Source organism: Neofelis nebulosa, chromosome 4 (genome assembly GCF_028018385.1).
Source record: "Neofelis nebulosa isolate mNeoNeb1 chromosome 4, mNeoNeb1.pri, whole genome shotgun sequence".
NCBI lineage: Eukaryota > Metazoa > Chordata > Mammalia > Carnivora > Felidae > Neofelis > Neofelis nebulosa.
Genome location: NC_080785.1, coordinates 139,399,612 through 139,421,971, shown reverse-complemented (window position 1 = coordinate 139,421,971; position 22,360 = coordinate 139,399,612). Strand labels below are relative to the sequence as shown.

The following is a 22,360-nucleotide window of genomic DNA, read 5'->3' as shown; positions in this document are numbered from 1 at the left end:
GATCTCCCTATGTTGCCTTCAGGAGCAAATTTAGAAACAGAATATTTCCATGGGAAACTGAATTATTTCTCCCTGGAATTGCATTTCGCCAATTCTTGCTCCAATATCTCTGTACCAAATACCAAAATAGAATGATCAATATTGCATTTTATCTGTGAAATTAGATCCTATGAAACCATTACTCAGCACAAAAGAAGCCCGAGCACATGTTTACTCACAGTGAAGCCAACCAACTCCAGATAAGTATCCGCCAAACATCTGGGAAAAGTCTAGGGATCTGGGTGGCAGATGTTGCCTTCTGACCACAAACAAGCAAAATACTGTAGGAGCTAGACCTTTGAGTGTTTCTCTACCTGAACTCAGCAAACATCGATTCAGTCAACAAACATTTATGCAGGTACCTGCTTTGTGTCAGCTGCTGGAGACATCTGATCGACTGAATCATGTCTCTGACCTAAAGGCCTATGGGCTGGTGACACAACAACTTACCATATTGTTAAATTTCTCCAGTGTTAGTATTACAGGGAAATTTACACAACATTGGAGCTGCTCTATTTTCTGACAGAAAGATGCCTAACGCATTAGGAAAGCTGAGATGTGCTTCAACAAAAGGCCAACTTAGCCATCATTTGGTTTGGCCAGTGACTTATTACTGAAGGCCATCTGGTTTTGTGACCGATCATAACCTGGAGTTTCACTCCTGGGTCCAAGGCTTTACCACCTATTAGCTGTGGGCACATTAATAGCCTCCTTTGGTTCTCAGCCTTCTCATCTACAAGATGGGAATAACAATAATACCTTTCTCCTAATTTGTTACTAAAATTATTGAATGAGTTAATATATGTAAAGCATTTAGGTAATTGCCTGGTTCTTAATAAGCTGTTACATCCAGTGGCAAGGCGTGAGGGGTGGCGATTTCTTTATGCTAGGTACCATGCCAATTTCTTTAAACGCCATATTTTATTTCATCTTCACACTAACTTTATTAGGCATATACTTCATAATCTTCATTTCACAGATGAGGAAACTAAAGATATATACAGCAGGGTTTCTCAACCCTGGTACTATTGACATTTTGAGCTGGATAATTCTTTGGTGGGCGGGGGGGAGTGTATTCTGGTCATTGTGGGATGTTTAGTAGCCTCCCTGGACTCTACTCACTAGATGCCATCGAAACAAGCTGTCAGTTGTGAAAACCAAAAATGTCTCCAGATACTACCAAACATCTCCCAGTACATGTGAAGGAGAATAAATCCCACACCCCAACCTAGTTGATAATCATCGCTCTACAGGAGAAGTAATTTATCCACCTCCTACCAGCTAGTAAGTAGCATAATTTGGATTTTTAATCCAGGCACTCTTAACCATTAGGTACCATTACTAGCAGCATACCATGCACTGGTTATCAACCCCAAGGGCATACTTGTTACCCATCCCAGGGAGGACTCTAAACACTTCTGCTCATTGCATCTTGCTATCAGAGTCACCAAGGAAAATACAATGCAGTCAAGCCCTGGATGAAACAAGGCTCTATTCACATGGAGAAGAGACAGAGCAAGAGCCGCTTCAGTAGTGGGGTTGGACAGATGCCATGAGATGCACATTCTTTTTTTTTTTCAATATATGAAGTTTATTGTCAAATTGGTTTCCATACAACACCCAGTGAGATGCACATTCTTTAAACAGAGACAACAGAGCACTGATTGAGCCTCCAAGAAGGAAAGACATTCGCCCACACACTGCTAAGCGAGACACAGGCTGTGTGGCACTTTACCTCCTCGTGTTCCAGGCCCAAGGTCCACTCTTATGCAGCCTGATGGGGGTTGAAAGACCCTGCACCTGAGACCAACTTTCCCAACAATTACATCCCCACCCAGTGTGTGGTTCTCAAAGTGTTGTTCCAAGACCAGCTGCATCAACATCACTTGGTAACCCGTTGGAAATGTAAATTCTTGGGCCCCATCCCAAATGTATTGAATTAGAAACTCTGAGGGTAGGACTTAGCTCTGAGTGATTCATTTGAGAATGAATATTGTTCAGTGGTTCCCAGACTAGGCTTCATGTTAGGTTCACCCAGGTAGCTTTCAAAAAAACAAAAACAGAAACAAACAAACAAAAACAATCCCAGACCTCGCTTCAAACTTGGTCCTGAGAATCTGTGTCCTTATATTTTTGTCTGTTTTGATTTAAGCTCCCTCTGGTAATTTTAATATGCAACCAGCTTTGAGAGTCAGTGGTCCAGTGGAAAAAAAAGTGATGGCTATTCAGACTAGAGTTCCCATCTTTATGTGATCTTGGACAATATTCTTACCCTGTTTAGACTGCAGTTTCCACATCTTTAAAAAAAGAGATGTCACTTGTGGTGAGAGTAGCATAACATATAGAATTGTTGAATCACATGCTGTATACCTGAAAGAAATGTAACAAACAATGCATGTCAACTATATGTCAATTAAAAAAAGAAAAATTAACTATTTAATTAATTTAATAAAGGGGCCAGATTAGATGTTTCTTTCATTTTCATTCTCTGGCTCACATTTCCAGGTACTAAACTCCTTGTGTTAACTCACCGGTATTTTTTTTTTTTTTTAATTCTCAAGTTAGTTAACAAACAGTGTAGTCTTAACTTGAGGAGTAGAATCCAGTGATTCATCTCTTACATACAACACCCGGTGCCCATCCCAACAAGTGCCTCAATGCCCATCACCCATTTCCCCCACGCCCATTTGTTCTCTGTATTTAAGAATCTCTTATGGTTTGCCTCCCTCTCTGTTTTTATCTTATTTTTCCTTCCCTTTCCCTATGTTCATCTGTTAAGTTTCTCAAATTCCACATATGAGTGAAATCATGTAATTTCTGTGATATCTGTCTTTCTTTGAATTATTTTGCTTAGCATAATACCCTCCAGTTCTATCCACATTGTTGCAAATGGCAAAATTTCATTATTTTTCATTGCTGAGTAGTATTCTAGTGTGTGTGTGTGTGTGTGTGTGTGTGTGTGTGTGTGTGTGTGTACGTGAGCATCTTCTTAATCCAATCATCAGTTGATGGACATTTGGGACCTTTCCTTAATTTGACTATTGTTGATAGTGCTGCAATAAATATTAGGGTGCATGTGCCCCCTTCAAATCAGTATTTTTATATCCTTTGGATAGATTCCTAGTAGTGCAATTGCTGGGCCGTAGGGTAATTCTATTTCTAACTTTTTGAGGAACCTCCATACTGTTTTTCAGAGTGGCTTCACCAGTTTGCATTCCCACCAACAGTACAAGAGGGTTTCCCTTTCTCCACATCCTTGCCAACATCGTTTTTTTTCCCCCTGAGTTGTTAATTTTAGCCACTCTGACCAGGGTGAGGTGGTATCTCATTGTGGTTCTGATTTGTAATGACGTTTGATGTTGAATTCACTGGTATTTTAAATGATCTATCATTTTCATTTATAATGACCATGGATAAGTTTCTTACCCTTTTTACACCTCAACTTTTTTCATCTGGAAACCAGATAGAAATACCGGGGTTGGTCAGAGGATATGACTTGGAGAGAGAAAACTCTGACCAAGTAAGTCCAAGTAAGGTATGTATTCTTGCTCTGAAGTTTGTCTTCTGCAACTGACTCAGTTACGAAGCAGGTGGCCGAGTCCATTTATCTCTGCCTGCAGGGGCTTGATGTAGGCACCATTACAGCTGGAGCTGTGCCACCCATGAGGCTCAGAGGTAGTGAAAAAGAAAACAAAAAACAAAAAATACAAACCTCTTCTGTGGGCAGTCTGGCTAGACTTAGAATGTTCTTGACCGACCAAGATATTCTGGGCATGGCAACAGCTAGAACTCTGGATAAATGCACCCAAAGGAACCTGAGAAAGGAGTAGTTGGCCGAGATGTCATTCCTTGCTCTCTCAAAGGCTCAGAAGACCTTTTCCTAAGCAACCTAAGGTTTTTTCTCTTAATCATTTGTGCTATTGCTGTGTTTTTTCTCAGGATGCCCACAGAGGGAGAAATGGGCTGTACTGATACAATCCCGAAACAAAGGAATGAGAGGAATATGATGGTATTCTTGAGAGAGAATAGAGAAAGAAAACAGAAAAAATGGAGGAAAGGAGGGCCTCTGGGAGTTCACACTGGCTTGCTTATTTCTTTCTTCGGATAAAAGAAAACCTGAGCTAATATCCCCATACACCATAAAAGGAAATTAATTTCCAATAGTGCAATAGTTGATAGAAACCCTCTAGAATGGTGCCCAAACTTATATTCATGAGAATCTTCTATGTATATATGCATATACATAATGCATCTGTATGTGTATATATATATATATATATATATACACATATATATATGTGTATATATATATATATGTATATGTATACACACACACACACACACACACACACGAACTCTATTTACATGCCCACCTTAGAAAGTAGATTATCATAACTTTTGATGGTCCTGCAACCCTCCCTCTAATGCGCATTCCCTTTTCTCACCTCTGAGAGGAACCACTTTCCTAAATCTTGTGTTTATCATTCTCTTGCTTTCTTTACAATTTTAATCTATGTGTATATACAAGAAAGATTATACTACTATTGCTTGTAATAACAAAGAAGTAGGCAAACCCCAAATGTCCACCAAAAATAAAATAACCAACAAGTTTCAGCCAATTCATACCAAAACAAATTAGGCATGAATGAAATAAACTACAGATATATGAATCAACAAGGATGAATCTCAAAAATATAATTCTGGGAAAGACAGATACCATATGGTTTCACTCTTATGTGGATCCTGAGAAATGTAACAGAAACCCATGGGGGAGGGGAAGGAAAAAAAAAAAAAAAGAGGTTAGAGTGGGAGAGAGCCAAAGCATAAGAGACTGTTAAAAACTGAGAACAAACTGAGGGTTGATGGGGGGTGGGAGGGAGGGCAGGGTGGGTGATGGGTATTGAGGAGGGCACCTTTTGGGATGAGCACTGGGTGTTGTATGGAAACCAATTTGACAGTAAATTTCATATATTAAAAAAATATATATATATATATAATTCTGGGTAAAAAAAAAAAACCCAAGTGGCAGAAATACAATATGGTCTCATTTTTATAAACAACAAAACCTAATAAATAATATTATTTAGAATAAAACACATTGCTATTTTACTATGTAAACTGAATTATCAAAAACCTCACAGCTTGGGGGGTAGGGGGGATATGGAACAATTTGGTCAGCTGTCTCTGGGATCATGATAGCAGTGTCATGTCAATGGCCTTTAGAATTTTTCTCCCGGTGACCTAGCTCCCTTTTAGAATTTGCTTCACTTCCCTGGTGAATGATTCGAAGTGAAACTGGTATAATTTCCTCTATTTCTGAGAAGTCATTTGAAAGATGGTGCTGGCTGCCCCTTGAAGTTTTCTCGACTGGTTCCAGAATAATAAAAAATCACCTGAGGTTCGTCTGACTCGAAGTCTTGAAGAGGATGTTATTATTTTGCAGAGGTGCTGAGAACTGATGCAACACATCATGTGATTTATGTAAAGGCTAAATTGCAGTTATTATCAAGCTAGCAACGGCTAGCTAGTACAGATGCTGATATGGATGGGTGCGATTTTTAAAATCATCAGCTGGTTTTTATTCTTCGGTATTGGCCTTTTCCTCTCCTCTAAGGGTACACATTTCTGGAACTACAGCTATCCTGATGGTTAATAATGTAACAGCAACACTAACAGAGGACTCATGACCTTCCAGGTATTGTTCTAAGGACTTCACATGTATAGAGTCACTTAATCCTCACAATAACCCCTGTGGGGAAACTGAGGCATGAGAGGTTAGAGAATCTGTTCAAAGTCACACGGCTGGCAGACAGTCCATGCTTACAATAACCACAGTCAGCTATCTGCACAAAGCCAAAGATGTTTTTGTCTGTTAAATGTGTAAATGTATTTTGAAAGAGACAGTAGAAAAGATCAGATCATATAATATATGTTAAGTAGACTCTACGCCCAATGTGTAGCTTGAACTCACCACCCTGAGATCAAGAGGTGCATATGTTGTACTGACTGAGCCAGCCAGGTGCCCTTAAATATATTTTTAAGATGCAAGTTTTTATAATTTTCCAGCTCAATAAACTCAATCTTCAGTTAAGTAACTTATGCTTGTGGAGATAAAACAAAGTGTTGCTAACTAAGACTGTTCTCTTAAATGTTAGGCTGGCTATATGTTAGACCTTAGGTTTCACTGGGCCGCCAAGAATCACGTCAAAAGAATTAATCCTTAAAAAGCTCCAGAAAAAAAGCTTTAATTAATCTACATAAGGAGAAGCAACAGCAGTCACACGTCTCTATTGTTAATACCTTTCCAGGTCAGGGCGCCTGGGTGGCTCAGTCGGTTAAGCGTCTGACTTTGGCTTAGGTCATGATCTCACGGTTCATGAGTTCGAGACCCACGTCGGGCTCTGTGCTGACCGCTCAGAGCTCGAAGCCTGCTTCAGATTGTGTGTCTCTTCCTCTCTCTGCCACTCCCCTGCTCATGCTCTCTCTCTGTCTCTCGATAATAAATAAACGTTAAAGAAATAAAAATAAAAATTACCTTCCCAGGTCCCCCTTTTCCCTAGTCTGCCGGAGTTAATGCATGTGCTCAGCCAGGGTTAAGAACACTATACTAGTTAAATGTGCTTCTCAAAGAGAAATCCTTGAATTGCCAGGATCAGAGTCATCTACAGTACTTATTAAAGAATACAGTCACAGGCTTCCCAAGTCAGATTCTCTTAATGGACACCTACATTTGAGGGTCATACTTCCAAAATTAGCTTTGTCTTCAAATGGAGAGGTGTGGTGAGAAACAGTCCCCAGATGCAGGCAGGGTAGGAACAGGGTGAAAAATAATTGTAATAAAGACATTTTCTTAATTTCAACTGAGGTTGATTATCTTATATATGTATTGGTCTCATGAATTTCTTCACTTGAAATACTTATGATTGCCTTAGACCAGGTTCTATTAGTTTTTTTCTTTAAAAAAATGTTAATGTTTATTTATTTTTGAGAGACAGAGAGAGAGAGACAGAGAGAGGGAATGAGTGGGGGAGGGGCAGTGAGAGAGGGAGACACAGAATCTGAAGCAGGTTCCAGGCTCTCAGTTGTCAGCACAGAGCCTGATGCGGGGCTCGAACCCATGAACCAAGTAGGACACTCAACCGACTGAGCCCCCCATGCTCCCCATAATTTACTTTTCTTTTACACATTAATTGGCAGGTATTTTCTATTCTGAATTCATTCAGCCTCCGGTAGGTATCTATTGAGCTTGGACCATGGTGCCAGCACTGCTGCAGGTGCTGGGGGTACAACACAGTGAAAAATGGCAAGGTTACTACTCTCATGAGGGTCTCTTCCATAGCTGTATGGGAAACAGACAATAAAGTATACAGTAGATACTCTAATACTAGATTTGGATGAGCACTATGATGGAAATGATCTCAACGTAATGAGACAGAAGTAGTACAAGAGGGGATAGTTGTGCCGAAGTCAGCTTGTCCTAGCTGGCAAGAGCTACGAAGTTAATTTTCAGGAGTTTTTCGAGCTGGTTGCGAAACGCAGCTCTGATTAAAATATAAAACACATAAATTTACAATTAAATGAATTGTGTTGAACACAAAGGTAACTTTGTGAGTACTCAGAAAGTAGTTTCCTAATTACTTGACTGCATTCCATCTATTGTCTTTCCATGTTACGGTGTATCTCTTCTCAAACTCTACCTTCAGTGATGTCGCTTGAAACAAGACATCTTGGGAGTATGTACACCATGAACTGCCAAACACTAAAAACCAGGGCTTGATTTATTGTTTTGTGGTTTGTCTAAATTTAATAAAGTTATGGGGAGAATGTTAATAATGCAAATTGAGCTGAAGAATGTGCCTTATAAGTAGCTGTTACATTGTGATTATCACAAAAATTGAGAAAAATATCTTTCGATATTTGTAAGCTATTATCCAATTCAGCACTTTCTATGGACTAGGCCATCAATATTTTCTTCCACACTCCTATATACAAACTCCTCCAAGGGTGGAATTCTCTGGGTTATTTAAAAACAAATACAAAACTGGTGAGAAATGTTATCAGCTATAAAGTGATTTCTTCTCCATGTGACTTGGCTGTTCCTTCTTTGGCTAAGCCTGTGGTCCCCATTACAGCTTAATAGGCTGTATCTGACAGAGCTCAGTGATGATATCAACAGTGACTTGGGTTGTTTCCCATTCCTGCTGTCTGTCAAGCTTCCTCTAGATTGGAAGCTCTATCCGTCAAATCAAGAATGTCCTGGAGATGGCTTTGATTGAACAAGCCTGAAACTATCCTATAAGAATGTCATGTCTTGGCCAACTCTATTGAGCTGCCACATGGCTTCCACTTGGATTCTACTTTCTGTTTTTTCCAACTGTTATCAATTATATCTTTCAATGAAGAAGTGTTTTTTTTTTTAATTTCTGTGCCCAGAAGTGCTACAAAACAGGAAATAATTGAAGACATGGAAACCAAGTTTTCTATTTTCTAGGTTATTAAGATTGGGTTGTTGAAACAAACTGGGTTTGTGTATAACTTCAAGGTCATTGCAATGGCAGAATTTAATAGAATCTATTAGAATACTGGCTCAGAAAAATTGTGTCACCATGAATTAAAACAATCAGGAGTAATCTAAATACAGATTTGATGAAAATCAGAGCTTTAATTCAGATTTGCCTCCATTAACGGGGCATAGGAGTATCGGGGAAGATATTCCAGTAAGAGGGAAAAAGGTGTCATGAATGGGAGAGGTCATGATCACAATGGATGCCAGGTATACGTATGTACCTGCATGTGTTGGAGAGGGTGAACAAAAGAAGAATGAGGAATGATTCATTCATGCTCTTTCCTCTTTTTCTTTGACTCTCGTCCTGTCTTTATTTTTCTTCTTGCCTTTCTGCTCTCTGAAGGCACCAAACATGGAGAATTATTGTTGGAATTTATCTCTTGGAAGTGGCGGAAAAAAATTAATTTCCCTAAAGTGTAGAGATACATTCTCATTCATTTCATCTACTCAGGGACCTTCCACTTCTGGGCTGTGTGACTTTCCTCGCAGAGTTAAAAGATTGAATTAATTCATATTATGACTATTTCACAAATGTCAATTTTTCTTGTGAGATTTACTTATCCATTAAATAAGTGGATAAATAAATTTATATATGTTAAATAAATTTATCCATTAATTTATTGCTAGGGACCATTTTACTCCTACAACCTCTCTGTTCAGCTTTGTTCTTCCAACTCTTACTTGGAATCTGTTACGTGGATGAAAGATGGTCAGTTGAGACATGAGGAAGAAATGAATGAATGGGTGAATGGAGCCAGAACCACCCTAAACTCTTGTTTCAATAGAGAAGATATGAGAGAAGGTTGTGTGTCACTGTGCATCCTTATTTCTCCCAGTTATCTTTTGCCTTTTTTTTTAACTGTAAGATCATAGCAGGCCTTGATCACTATTCCTGCTCTAATGCAGAATGACTTCCAGGACACTGGCTGAGATAAAATAACAGAATGTGGCTTTGAGTTCTGTGAACAAAAGAGCTCTGAATGCTGTTCTAGCAGTATTTTATGACATTATTTCTCCCATTGTGTGCTGCTTCCTGCATCTTTGCTGCTGCATATTGATTGAAAGTATCTAAAAAGAGTACTGAAAAGGGAAAATGGAGTCAGCCTACGATGTGTCTCTTATAGAGCATCAGACAGAACAGTGGGAGGGAAGGAAGGGAAGCAGATATAGAATAAGACAATTTGGACAAGGGACAATAAGGAGAGTAAAAAGGAAAGAAAGAAAGAAAGAAAAAGAAAGAAAGAAAGAAAGAAAGAAAGAAAGAAAGAAAGAAAGAAAGAAAGAAAGAAAGAAAGAAAAGAAAGAAAGGGCATTATAGTAGCAGGACTAAAGGGGAAACATGTAGAAAATGTTCTTTTGTCAATTCTTAGAATCTCAGGCCCCTAAGGGAGTTTCTGAACTCTTTTTGTCTGGATGTTAGGAAGAGATCTAATTTCATTTTTGGCAAGAAGGCCAAATGACAGAATTCTCAGGATTGTAAGGGACTCTATGTTCCAATAGTATAACCAAGAGCAGTGGTAGTGTCTCCTCTGAATCATTGCTTAATAGATATCTGAGCTGTACTTGCTTGCCTCCAAACGTCTGGAGCTCACTACATACAAGTATTTCATATTTGTTCTTCCCTATGCTGAGCTGAAATCTGTTTTTCGTCATTTCTACCTGTTTATCTTATATGCAAGTTCCACTGCTTACTGGGTAATCTTTGGAAAGTTATAGAATCTGGGCTTCGGTTTTTAATCTATAAAATTGGTATAACAGAGGGACACCTAAAATCAAGAGCTTCTGACTCTTGATTTCAGCTAGGGTTATGCTCTCAGGTTTCATCAGTTTGAGCCCCACGTTGGGGTCTGCACTAATGCGAGGAGCCTGTTTGGGATTCTGTCTCCTTCTGTTTCTGCCCCTCCTTTGCTTGCTCTCTCTCTCTCAAAATTAAATAAATAAACATTAAAAAATTAAATTAAATAAACATTAAAAATAAACAAATAATAAAATTGGTATAACAGTGTCTAGTTCATCCAGTCATGGTAAGAATGAGATGAAAATAATCCATTTGAAACAGTGCCCATCTTCAGGTCCTTCCATATTTTATTTTCTGTGGTTTCCAGTTTTCTACTCAATCAAAAGTCTTTTGGTTCTCCTATCATCCTTCAAAACCCTTCCCAGACCTAATATCCCATCTAAATTATTTGGTGACCATTTCCCAACTCATCACATTTTGCATCACCTGCTATAGAATCTACAGAATTTCAAGAATGTAAAATGATGTAATTGACACAATCTATGGATTGATATTGCCTGCTATTAAGATAAAGGTCTCCTTTGCTCTCTGATGAAGACTGAAACTTCCACTGAAGCCCTGAGATCATTTAGATAAGCTACCAATGATTCCAGAAAAACAGATAGAGTGGGGTCTATCTGCTTAAGAGCATAAGTTTGTTTTCTGTATTATTATTGTATTTATACTTTAAATATTATTTTATGTTATTTTATAAAATGATGCATGATTATGATAGAAAAAAGGAGAAAATAAAGATGAATAAAATATCTAACTTAGACAAAATATCCACATAAAATTGTTTTAGGGATTTTGTTTATATCCCTCTGGACTTTAAAAACAAATCTGTTAATACACAAATAGAAAATGTAAGTGTTTTCAAATGTATGACCAACTAATCTTTGACAAAGCAGAAAAGAATATCCAATGGAATAAAGACAGTCTCTTCAGCAAGTGGTGCTGGGAAAACTGGACAGCTACATGCAGAAAAATGAACCTGGATCACTTTCTTACACCATACACAAAAATAAACTCAAAATGGGTGAAAGACCTAATATTAAGAAAGTTAGCCATCAAAATCCTCGAGGAGAAAGCAGGCAAAAACCTCTTTGACCTTCTTACTCAACACATCTCTGGAGGCAAGGGAAACAAAAGCAAAAATGAATTACTGGGATCTCATCAAAATAAAAAGCTTCTGCACAGCGAAGGAAACAATCAGCAAAACTAAAAGGCAACTGATGGAATAGGAGAAGATATTTGCAAACGATATATCAGATAAAGGGTTAGTATCTAAAATCTATAAAGAACTTATCAAACTCAACACCGAAAAAACAAATAATCCAGTGAAGACATGGGCAAAAGACATGAATAGACACTTCTCCAAAGAAGACATCCAGATGGCCAACCGACACATGAAAAAGTGGTCAACATCACTCATCATCAGAGAAATACAAATCAAATCCACACTGAGGTACCACTTCACACCTGTCAGAATGGCTAACATTAACAACTCAGGCAACAACAGATGTTGGTGAGGATGGGGAGAAAGAGGATCTCTTTTGCACTGCTGGTGAGAATGCAAACCCCTGGTACAGCCACTCTGGAAAACAGTATGGAGGTTCCTCAAAAAACCTGCTTACACTACTACCAAGGGATACAGGTATGCTGTTTCGAAGGGGCACACGCACCCGTGTTTATAGCAGCACTATCAACAGTAGCCAAAGTATGGAAAGAGCTCAAATGTCCACCAATGGATGAATGGATAAAGTAGATGTGGTATATATTTACAATGTTACTCGGCAATGTTACAATGTTACAAAGTGTTACTCCGCAATCAAAAAGAATGAAATCGTACCATTTGCAACTACGTGACAGAACTAGAGAGTATTATGCTAAGCGAAATTAGTCAGGGAAGGACAAATATCATATGACTTCACTCATATGAGTACTTTAAGAGACAGAACAGATGAACACAAGGGAATGGAAGCAAAAATAATATAAAAACAAGTTGGGGACAAAACAGAAGAGACTCTTAAATATGGAGAACAAACAGGGTTACTGAAGGGATTGTGGGAAGGGGGTTGGGATAAATGGGTAAAGAGCATTGAGGAATCTCAATGCAGTTGCACTATATGCTAACCTACTTGGATGTAAATTTTAAAAAAAAGGAAAAAGAAAATATAAGTGTTTTACAATTTGGGATTATCCCATACAAACTGATCAACAAATCTTCTGTTTTCATTCTATCATACGGCTTGAAAGTTCTTTGAAGTTCAATGCATATTCTTTACAATTTTTAGTGCCTGGATAATATCCCCACAGTTATTTACTCAATTGCCTACAGGTGTGCAATTGTGATTCGAAATCTGTGATTTTATAAACAAGTGCTGCAATAAGCATTCTTGCACATCCATCTCTTTGCACTTATGTGCACTTATATTCCCTTAGAATAAATTTCTTTGTATGGAACTAGTGGTTCTAAATGCATGTATTTTTTTAGTCTATTGATTCCTATTAACAAGTTGACACCAAGAAAGAATGCATCTAAATCATGTAAAAACATGCTGACTTCCTCACATATTCTATGATTATTAAAAAGAAAGAACTCAAGACAGTGGCCAGCTCAATAAATGTTAGTTATTGTGGTCACTGTCAATATTATTCTATTACTGTTGTGTTTTCTTGATGTTGCCGTCATTTTCCATCTCTTCCAGTGGATATCTTGTGGTGTAATTAAAATGGAGTACTTGTTTTTTCCCTACAAGTATCCCACACTTCAAATCTCTATATCTTGTTCATGTTGTTTATTCTAATTGCAATGCCTTTTCCTTTCCTCCTCACCTGTCATTATCCTCCGCAGCCTGCAAAGTTTATGTCACGTAAATGAACTTAAATTCCTTTGTTGTTGTTGTTGGTTTTTGTTTTTCCCAAGCTCTCAACAAGCTCTATTGTTTGAATCTCTAGTAGAGTTCAGGATATTTCTCTCTGAATCGTGCTGTTTTGCATTCTTGATTCGGGGTGTAACAATTAGAATGCAACTTATCTGACTTTGAGGAATGTCTTTTTTTTATAGCTGCATCCCCTGTGGTGCCTAGCACTCAGACAGGGACATAGTACATGTTAAAAAGCAAGTGTCAAATTGAAGGGGCTACTACCTGATGCTAATGCTAATACCTCATACCTCGTGCTAATGATGTATTATCATCTCAAGCACCTTTACAAGAACGAGTTGTTTACTAAAAAGAAACTAATTAGTAGGCAAATCTTTATAGAAGATTTACAATCTCTCTTAACTGTGTGTGTTGGGTTTAGAGACTTTCAGTGAGGCATAGGCACACTTAATCATCGTATTTGAGGTTGTCTTTATGGAAATTTATATGCCAAGAGATAGGTTTATATGGAACTGGCTTCCCCAGGGCTCACAAATCTGACCACTGTCCTACTTTTTGTTGTTTACAGGACATTTACATTGAAGGATCAAAAATGATTTGCCACACAGAAATCAATGAAAACTGTTTTGATAACAATGAAAATCCCTTGCATTGGCATGGAGGTGTTGAGTTTATAAAGTGATTTAACAGATATTGCACACTTTCAAAAGCCATCTGAATAGGCTGCAAACTCCATGGTTAAAAAAAAAAAAAGATTAACAAAGTTTTCCATTTCTTTTGATACATCGGGTAGCACTAAGTGTGCTTCTCAGTAAATATGGTGGGTTCTCAGTAAGTATGGTCGTCCACCCATCAGGACCCAAAGACCAGAACCCAGTGGCATCCCAAACATCACTACATTTATACTAATTTAAACACTCACCCTGAATCCTAGGTCTGTACTCCTTTCTCATCCTCCAGCCAAGACAAAAAGGATGAGTGTGAGTGAGGAGGTGTCAAGCAACTTCAATATCTAATGACTTATATTCATTCCTAAAAGCCAGAGATGGGGATCATGGTTAATCCAGCTCTAAAATATGCTTTTTCAGGTTAATCTCCCAGGCCAAAGTTGTTTTTGTAGTAGTAGCTTATTCACTAGGCTTTTTGAAAAGTCAGAAGGGGGTTTAGGGGATTTACAGAGAAAGCTCAGATCTGGACGGCACCTAAATTCTAGTTCAGTCCTAGTGTTTGATGATTTGCCATTTCAGCCAGGTCCCACTAGGATATGGCTTGGCTTGAGAGATTGCGATTGGATCAATACTTCTCACTGCAGTGTTTCAAGGCAGCAGTTCTATGGTGTGGGTGGAAGGAGGCTCAGGGTGTTATTAAGCCCCAGGAAAGAGAGGGGGGTCTGGAGAAAAGGGTTGTAGTTTGCAGACCCAGGAAGCCTTCTGGCCTCAGAGTGGTGGACAAAAACCTTTGTTACCTTCATATGAAGATGTGCTCTCTATGGGTTATGTAATTATGAGGGACTGAATGAAATGCCCACAGTAATACACTTTCTGTTCTTCTACAATTCAGTTAGACTTGTTTTAAGAAAATGTTAATGAAAGACGTCTTCGACTACATTAGTGATATTTTGTTTCTTACTTGGAGGAATGAGTACACAGTTTTCCTCACAGTATATTTTATAACTTGCGCTCTACTTCAAATATTGCATATTTTTAAAGGGAAGAAAAAATATGATGAATGGCTTTATATAGTTGGCTGATAAATGATTGATTAATGATGTTACAATATTTTTCCTTTACACGTAAATTCCATCTCTAGTGATACAGACCTAGCATGGGTTGGGTCCGAGAAATGGACTTCGGGAGTGGGAGAGAGCCATTATATCTAGATTTCATATTCATGAAAGTCTGAAGTTTAGTCATTTATGATTATGTACACATAAGGTTAACATGTAGTTATGAAGGCACAGTGACAAGATTAAAGGAAAGACTCATCGTTCAACCTTGAGTTAATGCCCCATTACTGGACCTCATTGCCTGAAGTACACTGTGAATCGTTAATGTATGTATATATTCATAGCTGCACCACTATTGTTTAGCATCATGTGTTGGTATTTATCACACTCCAAACATTGGAAGAGGCTGGCCCTTCCCTGACTGGAGCGGAGCCCCGCCAATGAGGTGCTCCATGCAGAGAAAGATCTCTGAGTTGGAAGAAAAAGTTCAATCTCAGATTCACACCAAATGGGCCACGCAAGCCAGTTCTTATAGCCTTCCTGATTCTTCTACAGAACCAAACACAATGAAATGCATGCTTCTGGTGACTTGGGACTCCTTGAAGGGTTTAAGCATGATCTGTATAGTTTTAATAATGGCTAAATTTGATTGAGCTCTTCTTATGTTCCAGAGCTCTTTAATTATATTGTCTCATTTAATCTTCCCAACAGCACTATGAAATAGGCATTATGATTATGCCCATTTTACTGATGTGGACATTGAGGTTTTGGACGGTTAATTAACTTGTCCAAACTTCCACTATTATTAGTCTTCTGAGCTGGTATTTGAGCAGAGGTCTGTCTAACTTCAAAGCCCTATGTGTTTAAACAATTTGGAATTCTATACCCATTGTGGGTAATAAGAAGACGCTGGTTGATTGGTTGCTTGACTGTGGCCTAAAGATAAAAGGCTCCAATCATGTCCAAGTACAGTCAGGGATTTCTACAACCCCTTCATATTTCAGCACTACCTGTCTTGAAAGGACTTATAAACATTAAACTAGAGGCTAATGGTCACTTACTAGTAACATTCCTAAAGTTAGGAATGTGTGCCAGGCATATGGCATATGGCCATATGCCAGAAATGCAACCTTTTTGTAAATACAGTAAAACCTTGGTTTGCGAGCATAATTCATTCTGGAAACATGTTTGTAATCCAAAGCATTTGCATATCAAAGCGAATTACCCCATAAGAAATAAGGGAAACTCAGATGATTCGTTCCACAACCCAAAAATATTCATATAAAAATGATTACAATACTGTAATATAATACAAAGTCATCAAGAAAAGACAAAATATAAAGAAAAATAAACACATTAAGCTGCACTTGCCTTTAAAAACCTTCATGGCTGGTGTGATGGTGACAAGAGAGGAGGGTTATTGTGTAGGACGACTTACACAATCACTAACAGAATCACTGCTGTCTGTTGGTTCAATGGAATCTTTTTCTTTTCCTGTAACTTTAACAAGGAACCTATCCAACGACCTAGAATGCAGCAAAGCATTCCTAAGCTTACTATTGTATGCTTAAAGCAAAGGACCGTCCACAGGTGCTTTAAGTGACAACAAATACAATAGTGCCAGTTGTGGGCACCTTCCAACGTTCGGAAAAGTCACTGATTTCTGTAAAACGTCACGGCCTGAGACTGAGCATCCGAGCATGGGAGACGATCACCCACAATCCCAGAGAGAGAGGAAGAGAGAGAGACAGAGAGACAGAGAGACAGAGAGACAGAGAGAGAGAGAGACCTATTGACTCAGTTTTGATCATGTGACATTCAGTGTCATGTACTACTCCTATTGCAAGACATCGTTTATCAAGTCAAAATTAATTAGAACTGTTTGCTCATCTTGTGAAACACTCACAGAACAAGTTACTCACAAGCCAAGGTTTTACTATATTTTGCTAGAAGAAGATAGAGATTCTGATTATAGCACAATTTGGGAAACTATTCTATAATGTTTCTCTTATTATTTTTTCCAATATATTTTAACAATAAACAATAAGGAGAGAGGAAGGAAAGACATTTCAATCATCTGACAAATACTGTTAAAAGAATGCATCCCTTTGGGGTATGTGAATCTTAATCAACTGTCTTCTAAAATTCAAATGTCCTTGGGTGGGATGACTCACAATATTAATTGATAGGAAGTCAAGTCTAACAGAATAGTTATGTACCTGGGCTGTGGAATATTACAACTCTGGGCACAAATTCAGCTGCCCCCTAATTGATGATTGGTGTAAAAAGAGGATGGATAAGGGGTTCCTGGGTGGCTCAGTTGGTTAGGCATCCAATACTTGGTTTTGGCTCAGGTCATGATCTCACAGTTCGGGAGTTCAGGCACCACACTGGGCTCTGTGCTGACAGCATGGAGTCTGCATGGGATTCTTTCCCTCTCCCTCTCTCTCTGCCTCTCCCCTGCTCACTCTCTCTCTCAAAATAAATAAATAAACTTTAAAATTTTTAATTAAAAAAAAGAGGATGGATAAAGCAATTCAAACCATCCTATAACCCAAAGTATTTGCCCTACTAGTGATTATGTATGTACTATCTGTACCCATTATAATTTTCGTAAATGCAAGTAACAAAAAATTCAATTCAAATTCATTAAAAAAAAGAAGAAAAAGATTTGTTCTGCTTTAGGCTCCATTCTGAAAATTATTTCCCTGGGATCCAGGTTCTTTCTCTATTTCTCTTGGAAACTCTTTGCTCTCTGTAGGCTCCTTCCTTATATGCATTCTTCTAATGGGGTGACAAGATGGCTGCAAGTGGGTCCAGTCTTATATTCAGTTTCAAATTCAGACCTGGAATGCCTTCTTTTTTTTTTGTTTTGTTTTGTTTTGTTTTGTTTTAAAAGTAAAATGCTATGGGGCGCCTGGGTGGCTCAGTTGGCTAAGCGTCCGACTTCAGCTCAGGTCACGATCTCACAGTCCGTGGGTTCAGGCCCCGCGTCGGGCTCTGTGCTGACAGCTCAGAGCCTGGAGCCTGTTTCAGATTCTGTGGCTCCCTCTCTCTCTGCCCCTCCCCCGTTCATGCTCTGTCTCTCTCTGTCTCAAAAATAAATAAACGTTAAAAAAAATTAAAAAAAATTAAAAGTAAAATGCTAGAATAAGTTTTGATTTAACACATTGGCTTAGCCTATACTATGTTCCCATTTCTCAACCAATCACTCAGGTTAAGAGAATAGGGTGCTTCAGGAGTTCGTTCTGTGCCCTGCTCCCCCACATATCATCCCCCACAGCATAGGGGAGAGTGATTTCCTAGAGACAGTTGGAGTACTTTTATTAATTATGGGGGTTGATAAATTGTAGGCAGGCAAAACAACAAAATTCTACATATACACCTTTTCTTTAGAAAGATCTGTGCACTCCTGGATACAAATAAAGTGCATTCCCTCACTGGGGAAGAATACACATTCTTCCAGAAGAGAAAATTGCCAGCCACCTGATGGATGAGACTGCTGCTTTCCAGGCTGTTCTGAGCTTGGCTCTAGCTGCTGATTTGAAAAGTCCCCTCTTGCATAACAATTACACCTGGCACACTCGCTTGTGGGGAAAAAGGATTTTCTTCATCCTTTCTTAAAGATGCAATTGTTTCTGACAGCCAGTGTCATCTGCGGTGACAGATGTCACTTCTGACTCTCATTCACAGCAGACTGCTGAGCTCAAGGAGACTGCTAGTCTTTGACGATGGTTTTAACCCTAGAAAAGCCAGAGCACTGAAAGGTTTGGGTTCATGGGACTCTGTTAGTAATATATGTAGTAAGTCAAGGGCTCCTGATGCCACTGAATACAGCCCATGTACTTCCCTAGTTGTCAGCCACCACATGGTCTACAAATACACATGGTTGTTCAAATACACTACAGTGTAAAAGCCAAGAGGGGAAAACATTGGGTTTTGTTGTTTGCTTTATCTTTCGTGGTTCTTTGTGGCTAGCACAGCGCTGGACAGGTAGTAGAAGTTAAATAAATATTTGTTGAATGGCTGAGTGAATGATTGAATATAAGAATTTTAAATGATATTTAGCACTCATATGGGTATAATGTGTGTGTGTGTGGTCATACACGTATATAATGTGACTAAGGTCTGTTATTTTTAATATTTTTTTATTATTTATTTTTTGAGAGACAGAGACAGAGCATGTGTGGGGGAGGGGCAAAGGGAGAGGGAGACACAGACTCTGAAGCAGGCTCCAGGCTCCAAGCTATCAGCACAGAGCCCGACGTGGGGATCCAACCCACAAACCTTGAGATCATGACCTGAGCCGAAGTTGGACGCCTAACCAACTGAGCCACCCAGGTGCTTTCGGGTCTGTCATTTTAATCTATTGTTCACATGGGAAATTGAGGCACAGTGGTTAGGGAATTTGCATAAAGCCCAACAAGCAATTAACCATGGCTGTAATATACATTGTTTTAAAACTATTTTTGAAGTCTCTTATGGAAATTACTCAGCTGTTTCAAATATCTTTCTTTTTTATAGTGTTTTGCAATCCATTTATTACTTATTTCATTCAACATATACTCACTACAGAATTATTGTTTTCCAGACATGTTTACATTCTCATTTTTACGCTGAACCCCACAACTAATAGGTGCCATCCCTCAACCTACAGGGGAGGAATAGACACTGAGCAGGTAATGTGACTTGTCCACAACCCAAAATAGCAAATGGCAGCCTTAAGAATCAAAATGAATTATTTTAATCCCATGTCTGATGCTCATCTCCACTGGAAAAAGGCATTCTGTAATTTATTGAGTTTGGGGTATTGTCTGCTCCCTTTAAGTACCAGTACCTGCCCTCTATTTACTGAACTAGGCATCTGACATGCCCATTACTAGGCTTGGATGATGCATAGTTTTGAAATAAGGGCAGTCAGGCATATTGTTTTCCACAATTATGACTAATGCTGAAATTGAGTCTAGACTTTGCTGTTGATTTCTCAATCATTCTTTTCAGATGTAAGTTAATGAAATGGAGTATAAGACAACAGGTCACAATAAGCACAATTCTTCGATATTGAGATCTCTGAGTCACAATTTTTCAATGACTGATCTGGCAGAAACACAACTTTGGATTTTGATCAGCTCATCAAAAATAAGGACAGGAAGGTAACAAATTTTGAGTACAAGAAGAATCAGATTTCTCTGTCTACATGCCTCACTTGGGCTGTTTTCTCCACTTATGTCAACGCTTACATATCTGACTTCTTAATCAAGGTTATTAAGAAATATGATATTTTTGAACTCTGAGCTCCATTATTACAGTACACAAATTTTCTTAAATGTGTGTGCTTTGGAGATTTCAATCATAGAGGATAAAAACAACACAGATAGTGTTAAGGGCAAATAACTATAATTTTGTGACTCTAACTAGTATTTTCCTTCCAATGAGGTCAAAAAATCCCCATGGTCTATTTTATTTTTCATGTAGTTTGCTTATTTCCCATGTGAGCAAATTAGGGCATGGAGAATTTGAGAAAAATTTCAAAAGGAGACATTTTAGATCCAGAGGCATGTCCCTAGGTTCTTATCAACTCCACTTTCCCAGGCTGCTAGTTTGGGTTATATATTTCTTTAATAAAAGGAACAGAGTCTTAACTAAAACAATCCAAGTAAGGTGAGGAGTGAACTATCATAAGACTATTTGGGGGAATAATAAGACAGGAAAGATAACATGTAAGTAACAAGTAAGTAGATGCTTTGCTTTGTTTTAACTTCCATGGAACAGGGTTTTGTTTTCATTCACCACTGCATCCCCAGGGTGTAGATGACTGCCAGTGTTAGAATCTCAACATATACTTGAATGAATAATTTAAAAATAATAGTATGAATGAAAACAGCTACCATTTATTGAGTATTTACCATGTGCCAATTACTATGCTAAGACCCTTACCATGGATTAGTTTATCTTTGCAACAATCCACTGAAGCTGGCACCATCATTATCCCATTTAACAGGCAAGGAAGTGGTCTATTAGTTAATTAAATAACTAGCTCAAAATTACAGGGCTAGTAGGCGCAAGAACTAAGATGGAAGTACAGGACTACAGAAAGCCAGTGTTCTTAGCCACCACCAGAATCCCAAACAAAAATTACTGGAGACAACTAGGTCTGGCAAAAAATGGAATTTGAAAGACATTTTGTGTCATCTCAGACCTTATTTCTCTCCCCATCTTTTTCTGTATCTCATGGACCACAAATTCTTCTATCATTTTTGCTCATTTTTGGATCATCTCTCACTCTTGACTTGCCCTATTCCTCCCCTCTTCTCTGAATATCTTTTCTATATTTCATGAGCTCTGTTTCCTTATGGATTCAACTGCTTCCTAATATAGAGTTACGATGACTCTTGCTCCCTCATTTTACCTCAGAGGACTAAATCTAACTCATACCCTCATGTTTAAAAAACAAACAATAAACAAACTAATAATTTAAATTTCAGTTCCTACTGCCAAAAATCTTAGTTAGGGCTACTATGAAAAAGCACCATAGACTGAGTAGCTTAAAAACAATAGGAATTTATTTCTTGCAGTTTAGGAGGCAGGAAATCCAAGATCAGAGGGCCACATGGTGAAGTCTGGTGAGAACCCTCTCCTGGTTTGCAGATAGCTGATGAATAACCTCTTACTGTATCCTAAAAATGGTGGAAAGAAAGAAGAGAAGCAAGCTCTCTTGTGATTCTTATATGGGCACTAATCCTATTTGTGAAGGATCTGCCCTCATGACCACATCTAACCCTATTTACCTCCAAAAGGCCCCACCTCTCAGAACCATCACATTGTCGGGGTAGGGTCAAAATTACAAATTTTGAGGGCACACAAACATTCAGTCAGTAACACCAACCATCTCATTTCTTTTTGAGTGTTCTAAATCAAATCTGTGAGAGCAAGAATTCTGTTAATCCAGCTCTCTGGCTGACCTCACATCCAGTGTGAAACACAGGCCCACTCCGCTGGGGTTTGGGTGGGGCACTTATGAGCCTTGGCATACAGCTCGTTCAATGGTAGTGTTTAGAAGTTTACATGTCTCTAAGACATCATCCATTTTGGGCTCCTTATCAGCTGGGACACGTTTACTTGACTGTGACTTTTTTTAATCCAATATAAAAAAAAACAGTTTAAAAATAAAAAGAAATATATATGCTTATTTAGAGTATTAGCTGTGTTATCAAGTACCAGTGTCTTTCTCTCTTTTTCCATTGGCTCATCTTTCTCATCAGTGTCACTACAGGTAAAATCTTTCCACATATAGCCCATAAAGGCTGAAAGCTTACACTTTCACATTTCTAAATGTAGAAAAAAAGAGGAACCACACCTCTACC

General features: G+C 38.5%; 1 long non-coding RNA gene across 1 annotated transcript in view; it reads right to left on the bottom strand.

Moving 5' to 3' along the window:
- LOC131509960 (uncharacterized) overlaps positions 1-22,360 on the bottom strand; it is a 189,666-nt gene that overhangs the window by 7,227 nt on the left and 160,079 nt on the right. The window contains exon 4 of the long non-coding RNA XR_009260829.1: positions 2,312-2,409. This is a non-coding gene — a long non-coding RNA (uncharacterized LOC131509960). The remainder of the gene's footprint in view (positions 1-2,311; positions 2,410-22,360) is intronic.